This window comes from Carcharhinus amblyrhynchos, chromosome 6 (genome assembly GCF_965287045.1).
Source record: "Carcharhinus amblyrhynchos chromosome 6, sCarAmb.v2.hapA, whole genome shotgun sequence".
Taxonomy (NCBI): Eukaryota; Metazoa; Chordata; class Chondrichthyes; order Carcharhiniformes; family Carcharhinidae; genus Carcharhinus; species Carcharhinus amblyrhynchos.
The window spans coordinates 72,381,954-72,403,321 of record NC_137329.1 but is presented as its reverse complement, the minus strand read 5'-3'; positions in this window follow the sequence as shown (position 1 = coordinate 72,403,321).

The window sequence follows — 21,368 nt, the reverse complement described above, 5'->3', positions numbered from 1 at the left end:
GCTGCAGTAGATGCTGGGTGACAATTGAAGCATTTAAAACTTGAGTTCACCCAACTTTTGTTAGGGAAAAGAATCAAAGGAAATGGAGAATGGAATTGAGGTGCAGACTTTTAAATAAGACTGATGTTTTTTAAAAATAGACATAAAAGGCAAATAAAGCTTTTAAGCGGTCCCTGTGTGGGTGATACCAAAGGAAAGATAATGGAATTTCTCAGGTTTCAAAAGAAGGCGTTATGCAAAAGTGAGCTGCCATCTCCTGTGGAGATAATCTCAGCAGGAATTATATCCTGTAAATTATGCCTCAGACTAGTTTATCTTCCAAGGAGATTGGGATAAAAAGCCAGCTACAAATTTGGTCAGTGTGTACAGCTGGAAAGGAAGCAGGACAACTCCTCACAGCTCAACTGCAGGATCCTGAAATCTCAAAACTATTCAACTACTGGAGTCAGCACTAATGGAACCTTGCATCTCATCTATTTCACCATCTACTGATTGATTTGTCTATCTTTTTCTAAAAAATATTTTTGAGCTTACTTCTCATTTCTAATCAGTGTGAATGTATATGCATGCATTTTCCTTATTGTTCTTTCATGTTAAATAGCTAATAAACTAATTCCCTTTAAGTCAAGAAAACTTGATTAACATGGCTCCTTGTACAACATCTGGATGGGCAAGAGAAGGGATCTTGTTGGGACCAACCGAAGGGCTTGAATGAGAAAAGATATCCAGTTCATCCCTCTCATCCTGGGGTATGAGAATCTGGGCGTATCACTGTCCAGAATTTTACAAATGGAAGGATCTTGTCCAGGAAAACAAACCTGGAGCCCTGCAATAAATTGGGGTTCATGCTGAGATAGTTCCTACACAGTGTAACAAATTTGAGGGGGCCTCGCATAACATCAACTTACAACGATGCAGGCGTTGGTCCAGGGAGAAAATGTAAGCTGCAAAATGTCATTTAGAGTTATAAAACATTGCGAAGGTTATTTGGTAGTTTTCATTGTTCAGATTATTTTTGGCCTATTTTTATAGTGATTTTGGGCTTATATGTTCAAAATAACTTGCATTTCTGGAAGGTTTATCATAGTCTCAGCCTTCCCACACCTCCCCCTCTTCCCAAAGTACTTTGGTGAAACATAGTCACTGTATAATGAAGGAAATGTGGCAGCCAATTTGTACATAGCGGCGATAATGAATACCTCGTTTATTTCAGCAAGATTACTTGAGGGATCAGGGAGAACTCTCTTGCTCTTCTTCATATAGTTGCTGTGAGATTTTTGTTAAGGCCTCAGATCCTCTAAAAGCCAGTGCATGCACCAGTACAGCATAGACACCTGCTTTCTGTGAACAGCTATTGGAAGCTCCAGGAATGCACCCACAGTTGACGAGCAATGGGCAGAGGAAGCATCAACCCCAACTGACGATTGGAACTTCTTGCCACAGAGAATAGTGGGGGCGGACAGAATCCTTCTGAATATTTAAGGCTGAGGTAGATTGATTCTTGGTCAGTAGGGGAATCAAGGGTTACGGCAGGAAAGTAGACGTGAGGAATTGGATCAGCCATGATCCTACGAATGGTGGAACAAGCCTGAAGGGCCAGATGACCCCTGCTCTTCCTATTTCTTATGGTCTTGTGGTCTCCTGACATGAAAAGCTGGTCTCACGTTCCCTGTGAAGAATAGAGATTCTGGTCTTGGCTATTTATTGGTGCAGTGGAAAACATGCGGAACTGGTGAAGTTCAGGAACATTGATGAACTATGGGAACATTGCGCATATGACAGCAGAAAATAGCTTTCCAGCTGTTGCTGTGTATTCTGTAGCTGTGGCACTTCAAATGTGACAATGGAATAATCTATGTGAATACAAGGAACATTGGGAGCCACGTTACCCTATGTTCCAGCAAAAACCCACATTAAGAATAGGATGTTGAATCTTTGGGAGAGAAAGTTCCAAAATTTTAACCGAGACACCAGGAAAAAGACAAATTTGAACTAATGCAAGAAATCTCAATTTTAAGAGTAGATACATGGAGCAGATAGACTAACACCACCATCTGCTGGTAGCTATTCAGCACTACATGAAACAAAAAAAACTAAGATTTAAAGGTGGCTACAATAAAGGGAATGAAATCTTTTGCTTCATTTATCCTAAATGTCACTTTAATAATTTATAGAATCATAGAATTTTACAGCACAGAAGGAGGCCATTTGGCCCATCGTGTGTGCAGTAGTTCCCGAAAGAGCTACCCAGCTCTAGTCCCATACTCCAGTCTTATCTCTGTTGTCCTCTTAATTCATCATATTCAAATATGTATCCAGATCTCTTTTGAATCCGCCTCCACCACTCTCCAAGGCAGCGCATTCTAAATCCCAACAACTCCCTGAGTAAAGTTGCTCTTCATTTCACATCAAGTTCTCTTGCTGACCATCTTGAAATTGTGACCACTAGTTCACATACCAACTAGTGGAAACAGAATACCCTTCTTTACGTTGTCAAAATGGTTCATAATTTTTGAACACCTCAGTAAGTTCACCTCTCAATCTTCTCTTGCTCTAAGGAAACTAAGCCCAATTTCTCTGATCTTTCCTATATTCCTCAGTCCTGGTATGATTTTAGTAAATCTCCTTTGCACTGTTTGTAGAGCATCCTTCCTTAAATACAATGCCCAGAATTGAACACAATACTCCAAATGTAGTCTGACCAATGATTTGTTGAGGTGTAGCATCACTTCCTTGCTTTGTTACACCCCACTGTCTCAAGAGAACACCATCATCAATAGTCCTATGGTGTAAAGGAATAAACTAACCGGTGCTGCTTCTCTTTAACATGTAATTGTGATGCGATTCAATGCCAAAGGTTTCCTTCCAAAACTCCAAACCCAGGCCATTTTTTGCCCTTAAAGACTTCAAACTGCTGTAGAAAGAACAAGCTGGTGCTGGCATTGCTACTGGTTCCTCAGGGTGACTCCCCCTTTGGTAAATTTTCAAATTCTGCTACCAGGTTTTCGTGTACTTTCTTATCATGGTCCCCATCAATGACACCAAAACTTCATTAGATTAGTGTCACCACCACACCACCACACTTCATGTACTGGTGGCATGGTTGTGGTTCTGGTTATGTGGCTGAACTTATCTATAGAGATTGTAATCTTATTCTATTACTTCAAACTGGTTTATTAACACTATATAGAAGGTACATTATAGAGTAGATATGTCTCTCATAAGTACATGCAGTTCCATCCTATTCCCTTGACATTCAATGGCATTACCATTGCTGAATCCACCATTATCAAAGTTCTGGAGGTTGCCATCAACCAGAAACTGAACGAGACTAGCTATACAAATACTGTGGCTACAACAGAAGGCTGGGAATTCTGCAGAGTAGCTCACCTCCTGAGTCCCCAAGGCCTAGCAACCATCTACAAGGGGCAAGCCAGGAGTGTGATGAATACTCTCCACTTGTCTGGATGAATGAAGCTTCAACAACATCCAAGGAGCTCAACACCATCCAACACAAAGCAATCTGTGTAATTGGCACTCCATTCAAAAACAGTTACTCCCTCCACCACTATAAGATGCACTGCAGGAACTCACCAAGGTTCCTCAGAAAGCAACATCCAAACACATGACTACTAATATCTAGAAGGACAAGGGCAGCAGATACCTGGGAACACCACCACCTGGAGATTCCCTCCAAGCGCCTCACCATCCTGATTTGGAAATATCATAGAATCCCATGCGACCCATCGAATCTGTACCGACCACAATCCCACCCAGGCCCTATCCCCACAACCCCACACATTTACCCTGCTAATGCCCCAGACACTTGGGTCAACTTAGCATAGCTAATCAACCTAACCCATATATCTTTGGATTGTGGGAGGAAACCAAAGCATCCAGAGGAAACTTACGCAGACAGAATGTGCAAACTCCAACAGACGGTGACCCAAGACCGGAATTGAACCTGGGACCCTGGCCTGTGAGGCAGCAGTGCTAACCACTGTGCCACCATGCTGCTCCTCTCATATATCGCCATTCCTTCAGTTTTGCTGGGTCAAAATCCTGGCACTCCCTCCCTAACTGTGGGTGTATCTATACCACATGAACTGCAGCAGTTCAAGAAGGAAGTTCACCACCACCTTCTGAAGGACAATTAATGCTGGGCAATAAATGCTGGCCTAGCCAGATGACACCCACATCCCGTGAATTAATTTTTAAAAATCTCCACCCTAATTGCACAGCTCAACACTTCCCACATTGGGTTCCGTGTGACGTTTTGAATTTGAAAAAAGCTGTCTTCTCAGTTTGTCCAATCTGAGGGTCTTTTCACGCTGTGTTGGCTACTGATAGGCACTAATCAGTCTTTTAGCAACCAATACACTGAGATATTGGCCTTGGGGATTGGACGAGCCGGAAATAGAGGTAAGTTCAGTCAGCGGCAAAGTCAGGGTGAAAGCAAAGGCGACTGGATGGCGGAGTGAGGTGGATCGCAACCATGGGGTGGAAAGAAGGCCAACCTTGAAGACCAAGGCGAGGAGTGGAGACCGAGGCTGGGTCAGGGACAGGGAGTGGAGGCTGATACCAGGGGAATGGAGAGTGAGGTTTGAGTGTGCTTGTGTATGAGAGGGGTTAATTGTGTGTCTGTGAGAGAGAGGCGAGTGTAACTGTGTCTGCTATCAGAATACAGCTCTCCAGCAACACTCCAGCAATGTTAAACAAATTTGTGAGCAAAAAAGCAGCATCATCCCCCTCCCATTAAAATGACAAAAAGGTACTTGTTGAAAAAAGAACTTGTTGATTACAATAAATGACAGCACAAAAGAGATAGAAAATACTTTGTATACATTTGGTTCTTGCCTGTATCTATTGTGCAAAAACAATCACATTTCTACCATTTAATTCATCAGTACAATAAGAATGTTTCTCAGGGAGTTCTGACTTCTTGGAAGGTCAAACTGATTCCGTGGCTTGAAAAGTTACGGAAATCCTGGTCTAGCACGTGACTGCTGATGTTACTGTTGCATCACGGTCTCTATCACTCATCACCCATTACACTCCACAACACCCTGTTACAGGTCCTGCATGCATCACAACTGTGACAAACTTTCACCATGACCAGCAATGATGGTGTCACAAAATCCTTACTATGAGAAGCAGAGTCCCAGCACTGCATGGTGCAGCTGCAGGGTGAGGGATGTAACAGCGGGCAGATAGAACTTGCTATGTGCTCACTCCCTCGGGAATGTTAACTCTCAGCTGTAGGGAGATGTCCAGAATATCAAAATGTTTGTCTGAATTTCAATGTAATTTGGACCCCCACAGATCTTTACAGTGAAATATCCAATTAGCATACAGAGCACAAGAGCTAAGAATATTAAAACAGGAAATGCTGGTTAAACTCTGGCAGCACCTTTGGAGAGAAACAGGCAGCAGAATTCTCTGGCTGCCCTGTGGTGTTTTTCTCAGCAGTGGGAGGTGGCGAGCTACTGGCCAACAGAGGGACCTTCTGGTCCTGTGACTATCAATGGGATTCCCCATTGATTCCACCCCGCGCCATCGGGAAACACGCAGCGGGGATGTGACATTGGCTGGTCCAGAAGATTTCACCGGCTTGAAGAGCTGCAAGGTCACTCCCAGAGTTAACGTTTCAGATGTAAATGATCTATAAAACATTCTGTGGAAGGAACATTTAGAGTTAAATTTGATTTGATTTGATTTATTATTGTCACATGTATTGGGATACAGTGAAAAATATTGTTTCTTGGCTGCTGTACAGTTAAAGCATACCATTCATAATGAAGGAAATGAAAGAGTGGAGAATGTAGTGTTACAGTCTTAGCTAGGGTGTAGAGAAAGATCAACTTAATGCAAGGAGAGTCCATTCAAAAGTCTGATGGCAGCAGAGAAGAAGCTGTTCTTGAGACGGTTGGTACATGACTTCAGACTTTGAAACATCCTCCGAAATGTTGACAGTGTTTGTTTCAACAGATGCTGCCAGACCTGCTGAGCATATCCAGAATTTTGTTCTATTTCAGATTTCCAGCATCCACAGTATTTTCCTTTCATTTGCCCTAAGAATACAGGCTGGGATCTCCCAAAAAATTCTCTAAGTGCCAAATTCACGTAAAAACTGGAGTAAATCCCACTGGTTATTTTAGTGGGATTTTTAAAATGAATCTTCCACACTCTGTGCGTCACAGAATGCCTGAGCATGAATCGCAATAAAAATTCAGTGGTCAGAGCCTTATCCTACTGGAGAGGTCGGCAGCATAGCCCTGAGTGGGCCACTGTGCATGTGCTGATCTGTCAGTGCTGAAATCAGCACATGCGCAGTAGCCTCACACTACTGGCCTCCTGATCACTGGCCAGCGCAACAAACCCCCATTGCTGTCCCACCTATCCCCTCACAGCCTGATCACTGCCCTTCTGGACGTTTCTGAGCTAACCCCAACCATCCCCCCACTCCAGCCCTCCACGAACTACCACTTCTCAGCAGTCCTGATCTCCCGGTCCACCCCCCAAGTCCTGATCTCCTGATAGCCCCTGCCCCCCACGGTCCCAACCCCAGCTACCACAGCCCTGAGCCCCCTGCAGGCTGACCCCACCCGTCCAGCCAGTTCTGATCAGCCCCTTCTCTCCCCACCCATTGATCCCAACTGCAGAGTGGCAGCATGATCTCCTACCCCCACTGATCGCCATCAGAAGCCCAACTCCCACTAGGCTCTGCCCCCTCTGGCCCCATCCCCATGGCACTGCCCAATGACCAGTGGGCAATGCCAAGATGCCTGCTGGTCATTGCCACTTTGGCCCCTTTGGCAGTGCTGGGGGGGAGCAATCTGGCACTGTAAGACTGGCAATGCCCATAGGACATCCCCCCCACTCCCCTTATCCCACACCCCCCGGGAGGGGGGCTTCCATGGCTTCCCTTCACTCCAGCAGAGGCTGCCAACTCCCCATTACTGAGGAGCTGTTGTCAACCCCACTGGACACACCTTGCCGGTGGGGAGATGCTAGAGGGCCCGGAGACTTCTGTCCTGGGCCCACTAATGATATTAAAATTGTGATTTAAATATTTTAATCAGCTCGGTGCTGATTTTCGGTTCAGGGGAGATTTAATAGATTCAAAATTATGAGAGTATATGACATACAGACATTTGAATTAGGCCACTGGCCCCTCAAGCCTGTTCCGCCGTTCAATCAGAATCATAGCTGATCTGATTACTCATCATTCCTGTCTACCACATAGGTCTGTAACCTTTTACTCACTTACTTACTGAGAATCTATCTAGCTCTGCCTTAAAATTATTCAATGACTCTGCTTCCACTGCGTTTTGAGGAATAGAGTTCCAAAGTCTCTCAATCTTCTGAGAGAAAACATTTCTCTTAATTTCTGCCTTATTAAGATCACATTAAGGGTGATCCCTTATTATTAAACAGTGACTCCTGGTTTGGGATTCTTCCAAAAGAGGAAACATCCTTTTCACAGCCACCCTGACAAGGCCCCTCAGGATATTTTACGTTTCAATCAAGTTGCTGCTTACTCTTGTAAATCCAGCTGATACAAGCCTAGCCTGTCCATTCCAGGTATTAGTCTTAGGAACCTTCTCTGAACTAATTCTAATGCATTTATATCCTTCCTTAAATACAGAGAACGATATTGCACTCAGTACTCCAGGTGTGGTCTCACCAATGCTCTGCAGAACTGAAGCACATAACCTTCATATCTTGGTATTCAACTCGTCTCACAATAAATGATAAGATTCTATTTAGCCTCCCGAATGACTTGATGTACCTATGGACTAACATGATGTGATTCATGTACTAGGACACCCAGACCCTCTGCATCTCAGAGATATGCAATCTCTCACCATTTAGATAATAAATTTCCTTTTTTATTCTTCCTGCCAAAAGGGACAATTTCACATTTGCCCACTTTATACTCTTGACAGATTTTTATCCATTCACCTAACCTATCTGTGTGCCTTTGTGGCTTCCTTATATCCTGTTCTCAATTTACTTTCCTGCGTATCTTTGTGTCAGCAAATTTGGCAACTATACCTTTGGTCCCTTCATCCAGTTCATTTGTATAAACTATAAAAGATTGCACACCAGAATTGATCCCTATGGTTCACCACTTGTTCCATCAATTTATGCCAATTCTCTGTTTTCTCTTAGCCAACCAATCTTCAATCCATTACAACATGCTACCCCAACACACTGAGCTTTCATTTTCCACAATAACCTTTGATGTGTTATTTTATCAAATGCCTTCTGGAAATCCAAGTACAATTATTCCATGGTTTCCCTTTATTCATAGCATAAATTACTTCCTCAAAGAACTCCAACAAATTGGTTAAACATAATTTCCCACCCACAATGTTGACTCTGTCTATTATCTTGAATTTTTCTAAGTGCCCTGCTATGATGTCTTTAATAATAGCTCCTAACATTTTCTCTATGACAGATGTTAGGCTAACTGGCCTGTAGTTTCCTGTTGTCTCCTTCCCTTTTTGAATTAACGAGTTACACTTGCTATCTTCCAATGTAATGGAGTCTTCCCCAAATAGAGAGAATGTTGGAAAATTAAAACGAATGCATCAACTATCTCATTAAACAGTTTTTAATGACCCAAGTGTGAAGTCCATTTGGACCTGTTAGCCCACAGGCCCAACAATTTACTCAATATCATTTTTCTGGTGATTGTAATTGTCCTGAGTTCCTCCCTCCCTTCCATTTCCTGATTTACAGCTATTTGTGGGATGTTAATTTTATCCTCTAAGGAGAAAATATCTCCACTGGCAGAAGAGTTGTCAAAACCGAGGGCCAATTGATCCAGCTTGGTGGGAGCAGTGGGATGCAGTGATAGATGAGAGAGAGAGTGGGTGGAACAGCGCTGGGAAACCAGTATGCCAGTTCGCAGCAGGAAATCCCTCACCTGACTGTCTCCTTCCCTGATCCATCAGGACATAAATACTCAGCCCATTATTGTTCTTGTTATTCTTTGATGGAATATTCTAGAGAATGTGGGGATGAAAACCAGAAAGTTATTACGATTTTTGCAATTAATCAGGCATACCAACAGGGTGAATGTCAGAGGGTCAACGTGTGACAGTCATTACCTAGGGGTTAACACCCAGGATTTAACAGCTGAAAGCCAACACATGAAGGTCAATGCTTGAGGCCTATTACCAGAGCATCAACACCTGAATACAGTATTTAAACAATGTTGAGTCATTACCTGAAGGCTCGTGCTAGAGGGTCAATATTTGAGAGTCAACATCTAAGGGTCAATACCTGAGATGCGCCTTCTAAGGGTCAATGTCTGAGGATCAATGCAAAAGGATCATCACAGGAAGGGCACTGCAATAAGTTATATAAACCCCAGGCTCTGCATGAATCTTAATCTTTTCTCACTTTCCAAACTTTCTGTTCCACCCGGTAAAAATCAAATTGATTCAGCTCACTGTTATGCGACTGCTTCAAATTGTTTGACCATTAGTGACCTGAGTCAGTTGGGGTTTTGCACAAGTGTGAAGGGTTCTCACTGCTTTGAGGGTTAGTGACAATATTGTTGGCATTTCACAGAATCATGTGACCAGTTCATACTGGCTGCCTCTGAGCGAGTTCTGAAATGACCCAATAAGCACAATGCAGTTTAATGTAATCCAGGCAATAAGTGCAGCTTGGTTGCCAATCCAAGACCATTTGGAAGAGGGAGCAAAACAAAGTGTATTTCGGTACACCTCTGTCTTTGTTTCCTTCTGTGAAGGGGGAAACAAAATGAACCTTTCACCTGCTTACCTTTTCACCCATCTTATCATCTTTGTAATAACATGTTATAATATAATTACTCCCAGCCCTGTTTTTATCGCCCATCAGTTTACTGATTATATTAACAAGCCATAAACTCTGTCATACAATGATAGTACTTTTTTAAATTTCAATTTCATCTCTAATGAGTTTATTGACATTGTACATAATAAAACAATAAAAGCCATCTTGCTGAAAGCAGACTGCAGGTGAAGACTGAAAGGCAGTAAAGATTTGAAAAAAGATACATGTCAATCAGCGGTTACAGAGTAGGAAAAAGGCCCTTCTCCTACCTCCCCCCCCCCCCCCCCCCCCCCAACCTCTCCATAACCCTGGGTAAGAGATCTCCTAATATTCTCTGAAAACCCTCCCTGGTCAATTTATCACTCATCCAACATGACTGAAATGTTTCCATTCTCACTGCTGTTTGTGGGATCTTGCTGTGTTCAGACTGGCTCCCACATTTGCTGAGTAGCACAACTTGTTGAGACTCTGAATTGGACTTGATTTGATTGAATTGGAATAAAAACAAAAAAATTGTGTCTACACTTCAAAGGAATTTTGAACCCTTGAATGATACAGCAAGGAAGAAGGACAACAGGCTCATTGTGCCTCTGTTTGTTCTCACATCCAATCAGTTCCACTCTCCTGCTCTCTCCCTAATCTTGCAATTTTTTTCTTCAAGAATTTATCCAATTTTCTATTGAAAGGTTAAATCTGCTCCCATGACTCGTTCAGGCAGTGAATTCCAGATTGCAACACTTGCTATATAAAATATATTTCCCTCAGGTTATTTCTGGTTGTTTAAACTTCCATCCTCTGATTATTTTCCTTTCTCCCTCTGGGGAAAATAAAAACCCTCTACCAAGTTTCTTCGTAACCTTTTTTTGCTCGCAGGAAAACAACCTGTTTCTCTAGTCTCTCCTCAAGGCCAAAGTTCCTTATCCCAGAAAACAGTCTAGTAAATCTCTTCTTATCTGCTCTCCAATGCCCCCTTCCTAAAGTTAATACCCGGAAATTAACACATCCTCCAGCTAATCAGGCTGAACCAGTAAATTATCAAAGTTTAATTTAGTTTACTTGCTGAAAACAGCACATCATGCTTACTGTTTTCAAAACATGAAACCCATCACATTTCTACCTCTCTTCAGCTCTAAAGATGAGACTCAAAACATTGGCCAGAATTCTCCGGTTTCACACGTCCCACCACCACTGCCAGTGAGAACAGAAAATTTTGTGCGTAGCCAAATCTCCATTCACTGCAGTGGGCCTGGAGAACCGCAGTTGCAGGCGAGGTCATAGAATCCTGGCCATTAACTCTGTTTCTCTCTGCACAGATGCAACCAGACATATTGAGTTCATTCAGCAGTTTCTGGTTTGATGAATATCCTTCAAAATTGTAGTTTATTTTGTCTCTCATACCAAAATGCATCTCTTCACACTTCATGGCATTAAATCTCATCATTCATGTGTCTGATCCATCATATCTGTTCCAGATAAAATCAGACACCATCCGAATGAAAAGGATGCTCTGATTTCTATCAACAGGAAGCCACTGGCATGATGTGCCCTGAAACTCAGGAAAACATCACACTTGCAGAACTGCAAATGAAGGAAACAAAGAGTGACAAACTGCAGGAGCTAGGTTGTAACTAACTGACCACCGGCCACCTCAAGAATTCTGCACTCACTCAGATGAAACCAAGGAGACTATCCCTTCAAAAGAGAGCTTGCAGGAAAGTGTAGGAGGATGCATGAATAATGTGGGGATAAAGATTTGGAGGAGATGCAGAGTAAGGGTTAACTCTAATAATAACTATTGAGCGTGTGTGTAAGGAGTTATGCATTGAGATGTCGCTCACTTAAGAATGAGAAACACCTTAGAAAAGAACTCTAGCTCTGTCCTCACGATCGATAACCACTTGTTTTTTTGCCCTAGAGGAGATCTTGCTGGAGGTAATGGAAAGGACGCTCATTTAGAATACCTTTATTTATAAGACTTTTTAGATATAGCTCTTGGGGCTAAAGGGATCATGGGACATGGGGGAAGGCAGGATCAGGATATTGAATTTGATGATCAGCCATGATCAAAATGAATGGTGGAGCAGGCTCGAAATGCCGAATGGCCTACTCCTTCTTCTATTTTCTAAGTTTCAATGAAAACCATGTAAAACTGAGACAACCCACAATATCAGACTTTTCATCCAGTGGGTTAAGTTAAGCATACTCCTTGGGACTCACTACAGAATAAAAAAAATGGACTGTCAGTATACCCTGATACTGTTAGTATACCTCTGATACATTCAGTGTACCCCAATACTGTCAGTATACCCCTGATATTGTCAGTATACCCCTGATACTGCTGGTATACCCTTGATACTGTCAGTATAATCCTGATACTCTCAGTATACTTCTGATACTGTCAACATACCTCTAATACTGTCAATATACCCCTAATACTATCAGTATATCTCTGACATTGTCAGTATACCCCTGACACTGTCAGTTTACCCTGATGCTGTCAGTATACCCCTGATACTGTCAGTATAACCCTGATACTGTCAGTATGCCCTGATACTGTCAATATACCCCTGATTGTGTCAGTATACCCTGATACTGTCAATATACCCCTGATAGTGTCAGTATACCCCAATACTATCAGTATACCTCTGATACTGCTGGTATACCCTTGATATTGTTAGTTTACCCTGATGCTGCCAGTCTACCTTGATACTGTCAGTATACCCTACTACTATCAGTATACCCCTGATACTGCTGGTATACCCTTGATACTGTCAGTATACCCCTGACACTACATCACATGCCTGCTTATAGTCTGATTTTGTAACATCTTCTCACTGCAGAATTATCATCAGGTAAGGGGAATCTGTTAGCAACTGATGTTTTAAAATCCACTATCTGATGAATTTCTTTAAAATAATCTGGTTATTGATTGCTGCAAAAATCTCACAGTTCTTTGAAAACTCAGGATATGACCAAGGTGATCACAAAATCCTGATAAATTCTGTTTGTGTAATGCTCGTACTGGTTTACAGGAGACACACTGTGCTCCCCGGGACCATTCAGGTGACACACCACATTTCAAGCTGTTCCCTTACTCAACTGGTTCACCAATGTCCTTCAGAGGAAGTAAGACCCTCCTGCTTAGAATGTGACTCCAGTCTCACACCAACATGATTGATTAATAACCGCCTTATGTGGTAGCCTGGGAAGCCGCACAGCTATGTTAGGTCACTATATCAGGGCTAGTAGGCATGGCAGTAAATGCTGGCTTTACTGAAAATCTAGGCTCGTGGGGTGCTGCAGTGTCTTTTGCATTAGATGTTACATGTGAATTAGGAGCAGGAGTAAACCATTAGGTCCTTTGAGCCTGCTTCGCCATTCAATAAGATCATGGCTGATCTGATTGTAACCTCAACCCCACATTCCCACCTACCTCCACTAACATAGAAATATAGGAACATAGAAGATAGGAGCAGGAGAAGACCATTTATCTTTTTGAGCCTGCTCTGCTATTTATTACAATCATAACTGAACAAAGAACAACGAGAAGAACAAAGAAAATTGCAACACAGGAAGAGGCCCTTCAGCCCTCCAAGCCTGTATCGACCATGCTGCCCAACTGAACTATATCAAAGAACAAAGAACAAAAACAGCCTGGGAAACAGGCCCTTCGGCCCAAGGAGCCCTTGCCGCCATTTTAACATTACCAGTCCCCACTCCACCCATGATCCTTATCTATGCTTATGGCATTCCACTTTGAGGGAAACTAATTTAGGGACAATTTATTACCTCCAATCAGCCTAATAGCACATCTTTGGGGTGTGGGAGGAAACCGGAGCACCCGGAGAAAACCCACACAAGCATGGAGAGAATGCGCAAACTCCCACAGACACCGGCCCAAATCCATGTGTCTGCACAACAATCAGTGATAGTCACTGAGCTGTTGTGTTGCCCAGCATCTGGTCCAGTTTAAGTGCACACTAACGACATGAAGCATTAGGCTACTCTCGAACATGCAAGAGCGGCCCTAGTACGACCCATCGCGTGTATGCCCCTCGTTGGACAACAAGGCGGACCGACTTAAAACCTGTGAATTAAAAGAGAAAAACATTAGCATCATTCCACATCCTTATACATTACCAGGGACGTCCCAATGCTCCTGAACCTTATTTAAAACAATCTCCTATATCCTCCCATCTCCAACCCACTCATGTGCCTGTCTAAGTAACTCTTAAACAACTCTAGCGTGTTTGCCTCCACCACCTTGTTCGGCAGAGCATTCCATACCCCCACTACCCTCTGTGTGAAAAACCTCCCTCTAATATCCGTGTTATACCTCTCCCCCCTCACCCTAAGCCCATGGCCCCTCGTACTATGTGTCTCTAACATAGGAAATAGCTTACCACTGTTTATCTATACCCTTCATAATCTTGTATACCTCTATTAGATCCCCCCTTAGTCGCCGTCTTTCAAGGGAAAACAGCCCCAATTTGCTCAATCTTTCCTCATAACCCAGTCCTTCCATACCAGGCAACATCCTGGTAAACCTCCTCTGCACTCTCTCCAGAGTCTCCACGTCCTTCCGGTAGTAAGGCGACCAGAACTGGACGCAATACTCCAAATGCGGCCTAACCAACGTTCTTTACAACTGCAACATTAGACTCCAGCTCTTATACTCTATACCCCTTCCTATAAAGGCTAACGTACCATAAGCTTTCTTCACAACCTTCTCCACTTGTACTGCCACCTTCAAAGACTTGTGCACTTGCACCCCCAGGTCCTGCTGTGTTTCTATACTCTTTATAGGTTTACCCTTTATCATATAACTCCCCCCTATGTTATTCCAGCCAAAATGCATCACCTTACACTTATCAGGATTAAACTCCATTTGCCATATATCTGCCCAATATACCAGCCTATCAATATCCTGTTGTATTGCCAGACACTGTTCCTCACTGCCCGCCAATCCAGCCATCTTAGTGTTATCTGCAAATTTGCTGATCACATCACTTACTCCCTCGTCCAAGTCATTTATATACACTACAAAGAGAAGAGGTCCCAGTACTGAGCCCTGCGGCACACCACTAGTGACAGACCTCCAGCTAGAAAAGGACCCTTCCACTACTACTCTCTGTCTTCTCTTAGCAAGCCAGTTCTCAACCCATCTAGATACCTGTCCTTGTATCCCATGAACTTTAATCTTTTCAACCAACCTACCATGAGGGACTTTGTCAAACACCTTACTGAAATCCATATAGACAACATCAACGGCTCGTCCTTCGTCAACCGTTTTTGTCACCTCCTCAAAAAATTGTACCAGATTCGTAAGGCAAGACTTCCCTTTTACAAAGCCATGCTGCATATTCCTAATCAGATCGCAACGCTGTAAGTGCTCACACATCCTATCCCTAAGAATCCTCTCCATCAACTTGCCTACCACTGTCGAACTCACCAGCCTATAGTTACCAGGGTTATCCCTCCTACCCTTTTTAAACAACGGTACCACGTTCGCTATCCTCCAGTCCTCTGGGACCTCACCTGTGTCCAAAGAAGAGACAAAGATTTGCATCAGAGGCCCAGCAATTTCATCTGTCGCCTCCCTAAGCAGCCTAGGATAAATGCCATTGGGCCTTGGAGATTTATCAGTTTTAATGCTACCTAAAAGCCCTAACACTTCTCACCTCGTAATGGAGAGTTCCTTCAATTGGTCTACAGCTCCCTCGAAGACTGTTCCAGACATCAAGCCCCTCTCCTTCGTGAATACTGACGCAAAGTATTCATTCAGGATCTCCCCCATTCCCTTGGACTCTAAGCACAATTCCCCTCCTCTGTCCCTGAGAGGACCGATTTTTCCCCTAGCCCTCCTTTTGTTCTTAACATAGGAGTAAAACGCCTTTGGATTTTCCTTAATCCTACCTGCCAAAGCCATTTCATGCCCCCTTTTTGCCCTCCTAACTCCCCTTTTGAGATCCCTCCTACTCTCTCTGTATTCCTCCACTGCTCTCTCCGTTCCCAGTTGCTTAGACCTAACATACGCCTCTCGTTTCTTCCTGACCAAGTCCTCAATATCTCTAGTAATCCATGGCTCTCTAATCCTACCTTTCCCATCCCTCCTCCTAACCGGCACATGCCTTTCCTGCACCCATTTCAGTTTTCCCTTGAAAGACTCCCACATGCCTAATGTGGACTTGTCCTCCAACAGCCTATCCCAGTCTGTATCCCTAAGCTCCTGCCTAATCTGGCTTTACCTAGCCTTCCCCCAATTTAGCACCCTCCCCTTAGGACAGCACTCATCTTTTTCCATTGGTATCCTAAAGTAGACAGAGTTGTGGTCACTATTAGCCACATGTTCATCTACTGCAACCTCAACCACCTGACCTGGCTCATTGCCCAGAACTCCAGTATAGCCCCCTCTCTAGTCGGGCTATCTACATACTGCTCCAAGGACCCTTCCAATACACATTTTACGAATTCCTCCCCGTCCGAACCCCCAGCTCTAGGCACCTTCCAATCCACCCCAGGGAGATTAAAATCTCCCACTACAACAACCCTGTTCTTCCCACACTTACCCAAAATGTCTCTACATATACCCTCTTCCACTGCCCGCGGGCTGTCGGGCGATCTGTAGTACGCCCCTAGCATAGTAATCTCTCCCTTCCTATTCCTCAACTCCACCCACAGAGACTCAATTCCTATCCCCTCTATATTATCCTCCTTCTGCACTGCTGTGATGGTCCCCCTAACTAACAGCGCCACTCCCCCTCCTCTTTTCGATCCTCTCGTGCCTAAAACACTTATACCCAGGAATATTTAGCTGCCAGTCCTGCCCTTCCTTTAACCACGTCACCGTCACTGCCACCACATCTAAGATATTCGCGAACATCAAGGCCTTAAGTTCATCCGTTTTACCCGTCACACTCCTCGCATTAAAACAGATGCACTGAAGACCTACAGGCCCACTCGGATCCTCCTTCTCCTGGGAGATTTTCCTATCATCTAGACTTACCCTGTCACCCAACTCTCTCCCAATCCCAGTGCCTACTGAGCTCTCTGTCTCCTCCCCACCCTCCCTCCATATTAGCTTAAACCCTGCCGAAACACTCCAGCTAACCTCCCAGCTAAAATATGTGTGCCCTTCCCATTTAAATGTTCCCCATCCCACCTGTACAGGTGCCCTTCCCTCACAAAGACTTCCCAATGGCCTACAAAAGTGAAACCCTCTGTCCTGCACCAATCCTTCAGCCACGCATTCAGCTGTAGGATCTCATTATTCTTAGCCCCGCTATTACTGGGCCCTGGCAGCAGCCCAGAGAATCCCACCCTGGAGGCCCTGCACTTCAACCTGGCCCCCAACTCCCTGAACTGCCTACATATATCCCCCCTGCCCTTCCTTCCTATCCTGTATTCCCCTCTTGTTCATGTATTTGTCCAGATGCCCCTTAAAAGTCACTATCGTATCTGCTTCCACTACCTCCCCAGCAGCACGTCCCAGGCACCCACCGCTCTCTGTGTAAAATACTTACCTTGTACATCTCCTTTAAACCTTTCCCCTCGCACCTTAAACCTATGCCACCTAGTAATTGACTCTTCCACCCGATTATCCAACTTAATAGCCTAATCCTGCTTTTTCCCCATAACCTTTGATCCTATTCACCCCAAGTGCCATATCCAGTGTCTCTTGAATACATTCAATGTTTTGGCATCAACTACTTTCTGTGGTAATGAATTTCAGAGGATCACCTCTCTTTGGGTGTAGAAATGTCTCCCCACCTCTGTCCTAAATGGTCTACCCCGATTCCTCAGACTGCGATCCCTGGTTCTGGACTCCCCCATCATTGGGAATTTCCTCCCTGCATTTACCTTGTCTAGTCCTGTTCGAATTTTATAAGTCTCTATTAGATCCCATCTCATTCATCTGAACTCCAGCAAAAACAATTCTAACCTAGTCAATCTCTCCTCATACGTCAGTTCCGCCATTCCTGGAATCAGCCTGTAAACCTAACCTTTCACCTCCTTGTTAATCAATAATCTATCTAGCTCTGCCTCAAAGTTATTCAAAGACTCGGCTTCCACAGCCTTTTGAGGAAGAAATAATTTCTCTTTATTTCTGTCTGAAATAAGTAAGCCCTTATTTTTAAACAGTTGTAGATCCTCGCACCAAAGGAAACATCTTTTCCTCATCCACCTTGCCAATACCCCCAGGATCTTAAAGGTTTCAATTAAGTCATGTTTCAAATGGAAGTGCAAATTAGCTTATGTTTCCAACATTACAACAATAACTCCAAATCAAAAGCACTTCCATTAGTTGAGTCCTTTTTTTTATGCACCATTTTGTGGGCTGGATGTTATTTGAACATTTTGCACATAAGATCCCACAAACGGTAATGATTTGGGCATTACTGGCTCCACCAGCAATTTATTGCCCATCTCTAATTTCACTTGAGAAGGTGGAATGGTACGTTAATGAGTTTTTATGGCATTAGTAAAGAAAGGAACATTAATCAAGACTGTTCCCCCCCACCCGACTGGGAATTGACATCTATCTAGAAATTCAACAGCAATATAAAAAATTGCATTTAATTCACAGATTCACAGAATTGTTATGGCACAGAAGAAAGCCATTTAGTCCATCATGTGTGCACCAGAATTACATAGATGACATGGAATGTACCACACATTCTACGTTCAACACATGGGCATACTGGATTGGCTGTCACAATGTGATCTCCTCCACATTGGAGAGACCAGCACGGACAGAGGACTGCTTTGCAAAACATCTCCATTCAGTCCATGAATCTGAGCCTGAACATCCTTTCATCTGTTACTTTAATTTGCCCTCCACTCTGATTTTCTGTCCTTTGCCTACAACAGTTTTCCAGTGAAATGCAAGGCAAACTCGAGGAATAACACATCACCTTTAATCTTGATAACTTTAAATCATTTCCACAGGCTCCATCATGTCCCATGTGTTTTTTGAGGGTTTTTTCCTAGCTGTATGTTTCTTTATCCCTTCATGTTGCATTCAGGTGTTCACACCTCTTTGTGGGTTTCTCAACTAAATCCATTACCATTCTCTGAATTTTGCAGTGTGAAATCCTTTGTTTGTTAATCTTTCCTGTCCTCCATCCAATCATAGTGCTTCCCTTTTGTTCTTCCTACTCCCTTCCCTCTTCTACTGACTTAAAAATGTTTATATTTCTATCATCAACTGAAAATGTTGTAAATTCCTAACTATGTGAGGGGTTGTGGGTTTTCACAAAAAGAAAAGACATGGTTTGTACACGTAGATTCAAACTAACAATAACAATGTATTGAAGGAGCTGTTACTGAAAATAGAACAATAGTCTGTGCAATACCCTAATGATATCACCATCAAATCATGTAATCAGCTCTTAAAGCAATTTGCAATCACTTAAATATATAATATTCCTCCCCCCCACCTTTATTTCTATGGACATGAAAACAGATTACTACAACGTTATACGTAGGATCAATAATACTCTAAACACAGTACTATGCATCATCAATCATTATACAGTCAATCAGAAAATCAGTCAGGAGGACGTCAATTCCTCTTTGGTTAATGTTCTGGAATTTGACCCTAGAAGGATGTTTTGGAAATTCAGTAGATACTTCTTCCTTTGGAAGTAAGTCTGTACTATTCTCACTCAGTATTGTAGCTAAGACACAATAATTCAGCAACTCAGATTCAACTAATTCTTCTACAGTAATATTCACAACATTAGGGAACAAAAGAAGTTGGTACTTCCGGAGAGGATTCTGAGAAATCATTTTGAGGTAACAACAATTGGTCAGCCTGGCATTGCCAAACTAGTTTACCTTTAGTTTGAACTGTGTAAGAAATTGGACCTGTTTTTGCTAAAACTATGGCTGGTACCCATTTCTCACTCGTGGCTTAATAATGCACTAATACTCAACCTCCTTATAGAAACATAAAAACATAGAAACTATAAGCAGAAGTAGGCCATTTGACGCTTTGAGCCTGCTCCACTATTCATTTTGACCACGGATCTTCATCAAATTCAATATCCGCCCTTCTGCCACCCATATGCTTTGATCCTTCTAGCCCCAAGAGCTATATCTAATTTCTTCTTGAAATCAGACAATGTTTTGGCCTCAGCTACGTTCTGTGGTAGTGAATTCCACACATTCACCACCCTCTGAGTGAATAAATTTCTCCTCATCTTAGCTGTAAAAGGTTCACCCCTTATCCTCAAACTATGACCCCTAATTCTGGATTCCCTCACCATTTCTGAATTTATCCTGACTTACCCTGTTTGAATTTTATAAGTTTCTATGAGATCCCTCTCACTCCTCTAAACTCCCACGAATATAATTTTAACCAACTTTAATCTCTCTTCATATGACATGCCTGCCATCCCAGGAATCAGCCTGGTAAACCTTAGCTGTGCTCCCTCTATAGCAAGGACATCCTTCCTCAGGTAGGGATACCAAAGCTGTACACAACACTCTGATGCCCTATAGAATTGCAGCAAAACATTCCTACCTCTATACACAAATCCTCTCGCTAAGAAGGCCAACGTACCATTTGCCTTCTTTACTGCCTGCTGTACCTGCACACTTACTTTCAGTGACTGAAGCATGAGGACACCAAGGTCTCGCTGAGTATCCACCTCTCCCAATTTACACTTATTCAAGTAATAATCTGTCTTCCTATTATTGCTACTGAAGTGGACAACCTCACATTTATCCACATTATACTGTATCTGCCATGCATATGCTCACACACTCAGCCCGCCCAAATCATGCTGAAACATCTGTGCATCCTCCTCACAGCTCACCCTCCACCCAACTTTACATCATCTGCAAATTTGGAGATAATACATCCAGTTCCCTCTTCCAAATCATTAATATATAATGTGAACAACTGGGGTCCTGGCACAGATTCCTACACTACCCCACTAGTCACTGACTGCCAATCAGAAAAAGACCCATTTGCTTCCTATCTGCTAACCAGCTTTCTATCCATCTTCACACATTACCTGCAATCTTATCTGCTTTAACTTTCCATAATAATCTGTTATCTACTATCTCTATAATCTGCTATCCCTGAAGTTTCCTGAGGTAATAACAAAGCAAACGTAGTTATCAAATTTCTCTTTAAGAGTAGTAATGCATTTGAACTTTGGGTAGTTGCCTAAGTAGGGTTTCTGAAAGATGCCAAAAGGTATGATATATTACATGATATGATAACAAACGTTGCTCTTTTAAAGCTTTTAAAGAGTGTTTCAAGGATTATTTGAATCATACAGCTAATCCATTGATTGATTACTGATAAGTGTGGGTTTTATATGCTGAATACCATTTACTTCGAAATAATCCTCAAACTCTTGTGAAATAAACTGTGAACCATTATCGTGAACAATCTGTTCCGGTTTACCAATCTTGTAAAAATTTGGTCAAGTTTTTTCTCTGGAGCGTAGAAGGCTGAGGGCTGATCTTATAGAGGTCTGTAAAATAATGAGGAACACAGATCAGCTAGATAGTAAATA